Source organism: Salvelinus namaycush, chromosome 15 (genome assembly GCF_016432855.1).
Source record: "Salvelinus namaycush isolate Seneca chromosome 15, SaNama_1.0, whole genome shotgun sequence".
NCBI classification, from domain to species: domain Eukaryota; kingdom Metazoa; phylum Chordata; class Actinopteri; order Salmoniformes; family Salmonidae; genus Salvelinus; species Salvelinus namaycush.
In genome coordinates this window covers 41,700,736-41,708,235 of record NC_052321.1, presented here as the reverse complement: position 1 = coordinate 41,708,235, position 7,500 = coordinate 41,700,736, and the positions used below count along the sequence as shown (strand labels likewise).

Here is a 7,500-nt window from a genome sequence, read left to right as displayed (position 1 = left end):
AATACTTAAGTAGTACTTTAAAGTATTTTTACTTAAGTACTTTACACCACTGATCATTTATCATTAGCTTTTTGAACTGCGTATGTTTCTATGACAACTGGTATCTACAACCATGAGAATGTATTATCTCCTTATGTCCCGATCTGGAAACAGTCATCTGTTTCTCATCTATAAATATAAACCTGATCTGTCGGCTACTTGTCAGAGGTTCTGCTCTAGTAGTAAGTTAGTAAGACAGAGGCTGAGCCTGAAATGGAACCCCCATTCCCTATATAGTGCACTACTTTTGACCAGAGCCATATGGACCCTGGTCAAAAGTAGTGCACTATGTAGGGAACATGGTGCCATTTGGGACACAGGCAGTCACATCTTCTCTGGGCTTCCTCTTTGAAGTTTGAACTTCATCTGTGATGTCATCTTCCACAGTATCGGTTGTTTATATCAAAAGTGTTTTACTACTTTACTCAGGTCCTGTGTGTGTGTGTGTGTGTGTGTGTGTGTGTGTGTGTGTGTGTGTGTGTGTGTGTGTGTGTGTGTGTGTGTGTGTGTGTGTGTGTGTGTGTGTGTGTGTGTGTGTGTGTGTGTGTGTGTGTGTGTGTGTGTGTGTGCCTGGGTATATAAATAATTGCCCCATTACACTGTCCCCTACATGTTGTCTCTCTGCACCAATGCCTTCAGGAAACAGATGCAACCAAACCCAACAGAGAAATCTCGGAAAGGACTCAGTGATGCAATGAAACCAATCTAAATTGCTGTTACTTTATATCAGCTATATGATTGGCTACCGCATATTATTCTTCATCTTTCCTATTCACTGACCCAGGCGTAGTGCTTTGTGACAGAATCCTCACCCAACCATTAGGGAAGAACTCAACCCCAGAGCTCAATGAAAGGCAAGTGTTGGGTGTTTGTTTTGTGTCACTAGGTAGAGTTGCTGGGTCTGTTTCCACCAGAGGAGGCTGGTGGGAGGAGCTATGTGAGGACAGACTCATTGTAATATCTGGGATGGAATTCTTGGAACCGAGTTAAACACGTGGTTTCCATATGTTTGATGTGTTTGATACCGTTCCATTGATTCATTGCCAGGCATTACAATGTCCTCCTATAGCTCCTCCCATCAGCCTCCTCTGGTTTCCCCAACCTGTCAGACATCTATCTCTTACTCAGGGCCCATGGAAGCTTCCTCATCTCTGCCTCTCCCTTCCAGACCTGGGTTTAATAACCATTTGAAAATATTTCAAACACTTTATCTGTGCTTGATTGAGCTTGCCTGTTGCAATGGAACCGATAGATAAGCCACAATAGTGCAAACCCAACCTACCTGACTCTCCAGGCAGGCTAAAGCAAATGTTCCATCTGCAAGAGTTCAAATGCTATTTGAACCCAGGTCTTCTCTCCTAACCAACATGTTTTCTCTCTCTCCTTTTTAGGTCAAGGGTAGACACTTGAAAAAACATGTGACACTGGATACTGTCAGCTAATGTGCATGACTAAAGTCAGCATAGTGTCACAGTCATAGGCCTGCTGCTACATAATAGGTGTGTGTGTGTGTGTGTGTGTGTGTGTGTGTGTGTGTGTGTGTGTGTGTGTGTGTGCGCGTGCGTGCGTGCGTGCGTGCGTGCGTGCGTGCGTGCGTGCGTGCGTGTGCGAGCACAGGAGTGTCTAGGTTACGTAAACAGAATCAATCAGTTGTCTTGTTGACCTGCTCTCAGTCAACTCTGACACTTACCACCACAGAGCTACGGAGGTTAGGAGATAAAGAACCAGGCCATGTCTCTGCTTCTCATGGTCCTATTCCCTGGCAAAGCAACGTAGCCTAGCTCTAGCTTGAGTCACATTGGTGTCCTCCAGAGGCATGCTAGGCAAACAGTGAGAACGCTAAGAGTTAAACGCTTTGCTTGTCTGCTCTCTACAATCTGGACTCGGATTGTTTCCGATTGTGTCCTTGACGTTTTACCCAGTTTGAAAAAAAACGGATGAAATAGCCACAAGGCTCTGGCACCGTCCTCTGGACAGCCCTTAACCCTACCAGTCATTCATTCTTCATCTGACCCGCCTTATGTGGGTACACACACTTACAGACATCCATGCGACACGTACACACACACCAGGGGAGGCTGCTGAGGGGAGGATGAATCATAGTAATGCCTGGAATGGAGTCAATGGAATGGTATCGACCCCACGAGAACCACGTTTGATGCCATTCCATTGACTCCATCCCAGCCATTATTATGAGCCGTCCTCCCCTCAGCTGCCTCCCCTGACACACATACCCACACTCCAGTTACCCTTATACTCTCGCTCAGCTGTGACCAGAGATAAGGGGAAATAGTGTCAGCACATTCAGCTCTCTCTCTGTTTGCTCCCTCTCCTTTCTCAAACAGAGAGGGAGAACCGACCACTGATATGACCCATTACAAAGGTGTACCTACAGCAGGACTGGCTGTGGCACAACTTAAGCCTGGCATCAGCCTAGCTATTTTCAGGCTTTTAGATTAGGCTACTGTAACCTCGTACAAACATACAGGATTAGCGCTGATAGCGCTGCGGTAATCAATCGGGTGCGTAAGATGCAGCAACGTAAAAGCTTGGTTTTCCAGACAGATTCTACTGTCAAGTCAAATAAATACTCTCCTACTGTACGTATTCGCTTCCATTGTGTCAGCATAATGGAAAGTCAACTGCAGAGGTGGCGTCATCATGGCTGGCGTCTTTTTCGTTGCACCAGGGTCGTTGCACCACTGAGCAGAGCGCCCCCCCCCCCCCCCCCAACGTCGTCCTTCTTGAGGTTTTGCTCGCGTGTGCAAGCGTGCGTGTGAACAACCACTTCCTGTGCACGTATGTGATGCCGCTACAATCTATGTAGGCAAATTACCAGCTCATAAACAGGATGCAGCCTGCTCTTGTATCACACATACAGTATGCAGATTTATTTCCCCTGAAAGGCCGCAAACGGAAAGAAAGCATGGTTGGTGAGCACAAGATGTTCTCACCTGGGTCGGCTTGAATAGAGGGAGATGGAGAGATAGGTAGAGTTTTCGGTCACAAAAACCCGCAGGTGTAATGCATTATGATGTACGCACAGGCGGCTGGTGGCACTTTAATTGGGGAGGACGGGCTCATAGTAATGGCTGGAAAGGAATGAATGTGATGGTGTCAGACACATCAAACACCCACCCGGTTCCCGTGGGTTCCAGACCATTCCAGTCACCCCATTCCAGCCATTATTATGAGCCGTCCTCCCCACACCAGCCTCCTGTGATTGTAAGACATGTCATGAGCATGCGTAATCCCAGAGTTTTCTACTACTTTGTCCTTTGGAGAAGTTAAGAGCGTTCGTTTCATTTCTTCAACGGCTGTTCTGTTCTTGAGGGTTCTTAGGGTTGACTGCCAAAATAAAGAAAACACTTGAGGAAATGAGGGATGCGACGTTTTGTATATTGGAAGCAGGTGCTCCCACACAGGTGTGGTTCCTGAGTGAATTAAGCCATTAAAACATCCCATCCTGCTTAGAAAAATGGCCCGTCGCCTATTATTTTGGCTACTCGGGCTGAAGGAGAAGTCTCAGTGACTTTGAAAGAGGGGTCTCAAATGAGCATAGGGCGTTTAAAGTGTGTGTGTGTGTGTGTGTGTGTGTGTGTGTGTGCGTGCGCCCAGTCACCAAATCTCAATCTAATTGAACACTTACGGAAGATTTTGGAGCGGCGCATCTTTTCCACCCCAATCAACAAAACACCAGATTACGCAATTCATCATGGTAGAATGGTGTGGCATCCACCCAATAGAGTTCCAGACACTTGTAGGATGCATGCCAAGGTGCATTGAAGCTGTGCTGGCGGTTTGTGGTGGCCCAACGCCCTGTTAAGACACTTTATTTGGGTGTTTCCTTTATTTGAGCAGTTACCTGTACATTTCCTTGGGGCTAAGCTCTTTACACAGCCTGGTCTCATTGATTAGACCTAACATAGTACATGTAACTCCGGGACACTCAAATGATATGTTACATTTGGTATAACATGAACGTCTAACAAGCCAAAGGTTGCGTGTTCAAATCTCATCATGGACAACATTAGCATACGAAATACGAAATGCTCTGAGGCCAGGTTGCTTTACAACACTGAGGTAAAGGCTACATGGCACCCAAAGATGTTTAGCAAACCTTGTTTGCACAGGTGGACAGTCTCATCTGTCTACCTGTCATGATTTGAAGGAGGGGGAGGTAGGCTGGGTAGAGGCCTGGGCCTAAAATAGTACCAGGCCCACAACAGGTGCTCCCTCTCCCCTGGCATGTTCAGGGCAACACCCAGGAACAAGATAATGCATCAGAAGCAACAACCTGAACTGAGGAAACAAGTAGGGCTTATGGGTCAACTGACTGGGGCAGCACTCGGCAAGTTAGTTCCATTAGGAGTTAGTTCCTGATCCTCTCTGTCATCTGATACAAAACTGAGGGTAGAGAGGTAAGTGTCTGCCTGGTGCAATCAGAACAAATAAAGTAGTCCGGTGGTCATGAAACAGGAGGAAATGTTTTTACGATGGGTGAATTGAAGAGGTAGGTAGACCAACGATCTGTAGTCCAATAAGAAGTGCTCATTTTAATTTGGGAATTTCAAAACATTTTTGTGCTCTACTGAACATGACCCTTACCATAGTCACGACACCCATCTCTGACTACTTTTCTTCTCACTGACTGACTGGCTCTCCATATCCGCTTCTCATAACCTTAATGACCTGATCAACATTTCCAGGTAAACAGAGCATGGTATCAGTCTGTGTAATCAAACCAGCTCATTCAGAGTTTGATCACTCTGGGACAATCCCCGAACAGGTCTGTCCAGTCCACCAATCACCAGGCTGCTCCCTCTCCTGTCTACCAATCTGCTCTCTCTCATGTCCACCAATCATCAGCTGGCTCATTGAAACTCCCTCCACCCCACATACGGTACGCACGGATCTCTTCCTATGCCATGTACTGTTTAACTAATTGAATCAATAAACGATACCGTTTTCAACCATTTATTGGTATTCAGTATGTATTAACATGTAGTAAACGTAACAGGCCGCCTGTGCTTAGTAAGGTTAAATCAGTGTCCACATCTGTCACCAAAAGATAAGCTGTCGGTGTGACATTTTGTTCTGGGATGTGCTGCAACAGGAATCTCGTCATGAATTGTCATTTTCCCTTCAACAACAAATAGTCTGCCATTGCATCAGAGTCTATTGGTGCAGCAAGGTAAACATTGTGTAAGAGCCCTGTTAAATGTCATGCTTGACTATCCCTGACAGAGAGGACAAACAAGATGTCTTCAAATCAGTTCACTAATGGGTGGATGAATGAATAGACAACAATTGTTTCAAAAATACAGGGTTTATTGGTTAACTGCAATCAATAGTTACAAAAAGAGAAATCAGTTTCTAATATAAACTCACATAGAAATGACTGTAGTGAAAAACCATGGCTGAGAAAAATACATTCAACAGTTTTACTTTCTTTGTGTCAATAATCCTGTTTAACCTTGCTCAAAACTTTAAGGAAACATGGAACAAGGAATTAAAACAATTTCACCATCGGTTAATATAAAACTTTAGCTACCTGGAATGTATTCAAAAGTAGGCACTTTATAACAGTTGGGGGCCATGCAAGTGAATCAAACATCCATCAAAAATACAAATGTCTTCTCCTCAACCCATTTGGTCACTGCTATTGCTTGTAATACAAATAGTATTTTTCCTCTAAATCCTTGGTTAACTGTATTCCATTACATTCAGACATAACCTTCCTTTAAACCCTACACTCAAATCAGGATGTGATAGTGAACATGGAGATAACTCATCATTATGTGTTGTACCTCTTGGTTTTACCGCTTTAGTCATAATTATGAAAGAGAATCCTGATTGGTCTCCATATGGAACCAAGCTGGCGTGATTTAAAAGAATACAAATAGCTGAATTGAGTGAACAAAGTAATAACAGTAAAGTACTGTTACGGTCATAGAAAACGTTCTAAAGAGTAAGGGAGGATAGGACAGTTCCGGGATGATAATGCAACAAGTATTTTGTCCCTAGAATTGCAGTACAATAATAGGGAAAACTGTTTGTTTTTTAAGTCTACAAATAAATAATCAAAACGCGACATATTTTTCATGTATTTTTTTTTGTTGCTTTTTAAATTAAGTTTTATTTTAACAAAGTGTAGTTACAAATATTGTTGCAGTCATTGTAGTACAATATATTAAACTGTGGGGGGGGGGGGGGAAACTGACAAAACATCTTCACAATCTTTAGATTAATACCGAAGATCATAACTTAACATAAAAAGAAAATATATTCTATTGTTCATTATCCAGATAAATACAAAATTAACAAAAAAAAAACTAAATGCATATGATCACCAATAAATATGTTTCGATAAGTTAAATAAGCAGTGACAAGCACCGATGCTCGGAAAGTTTTAAAAACAAACTATAATAATAACAATTTTAAAAAATGGATAAATCAAAAACCATAGAAAGAAGCAGGGAGATGTCATGACAGCTGCTCCTCAGAGCCAGAGTCTGATTCTATAGGGGAAGAGGAAAAATAAGATAGCTTAGAGATCCCATCTCAAGTTGCAGGAAGTAGAAGAACTGCACCATGGGAATGCTGGAATTCCCTGCTGCCTGCAGAACAGCATGGACGGAGGCGGGCTGGACAGAAACCAAATCGTCTTCAAGGTTTAATAACCAGTTAGACATTAAAGACGTCCTTCCTTCCCAGAAACAACCGCCAGTGACCAGCAACACTTCCTGTGTCTGTCAGTCACTTCCTGCATACAGACTCTGTCCTGCTCCGCTATTACAGAAAATGACACTCAACAAAGAACGCTTGAGAAGAACTATGACGGGACAAGTTGACGTTGAAAGAATCGAAACCCTCAGACAGTAGTCCATCCATCCAACTCTCGCACATGCTACGCACGAACCAACTGCTCCAGGCACTTTGTTTTAAAACTATTCATATCATTTCAGTTTATGTATTTTTTGTTGTTGCTCAAAGTCTATAGTAAAAACAGCTGGGGTTGATCTGAGGACAGGATGTGTTAATGAGCACCCTCCAGCTAGCTCAGCACAGACTAGACCAGGGAAGTGCGCTTGAGAGGTGGTAACGTCAGAGGATGGCGGTGGAAGAGTGGGGCATGTGGTGCGATGATACACTCCCCGTGCCAAAGGCCCACTAGCACTGCTAAGTGTTCAAGAACAGAAAGACAGGTGGCACCTGGCAAAACAACAGTCTAACAATCTCTTTTTTTTTTTTTTTCTCACACCATCATTCTCATTGTTCATTCATTTCCTCTCCCGTTTTGGCACTATGCCAGAAGACGGGGTAGGCTCTATGAGGGGAGTGGAGTAAACAGCAGGGAAGAGATATCTGGGGTGATTTGAAAACAAGTTCCCTTAAGTCACTTTATCCTTAGATCATTCAAACTAGGAACTAAATTGATATTGTTTTGTGGAGGAAAGG

The 7,500-nt window shown here is 43.7% G+C and overlaps 1 protein-coding gene across 2 annotated transcripts in view; it reads right to left on the bottom strand.

Annotated features, from left to right (window-relative positions):
* Positions 1 to 5,349: 5,349 nt before the first annotated feature.
* The window catches only part of LOC120060539 (mRNA decay activator protein ZFP36L1-like), a 4,939-nt gene continuing 2,788 nt past the window's right edge, over positions 5,350 to 7,500 (bottom strand). For both annotated transcript variants that reach the window (XM_039009931.1, XM_039009932.1), the window contains exon 2: positions 5,350 to 7,500. This exon is cut by the window's right edge. The gene's annotated coding sequence lies outside the window, so the exon portion shown is untranslated.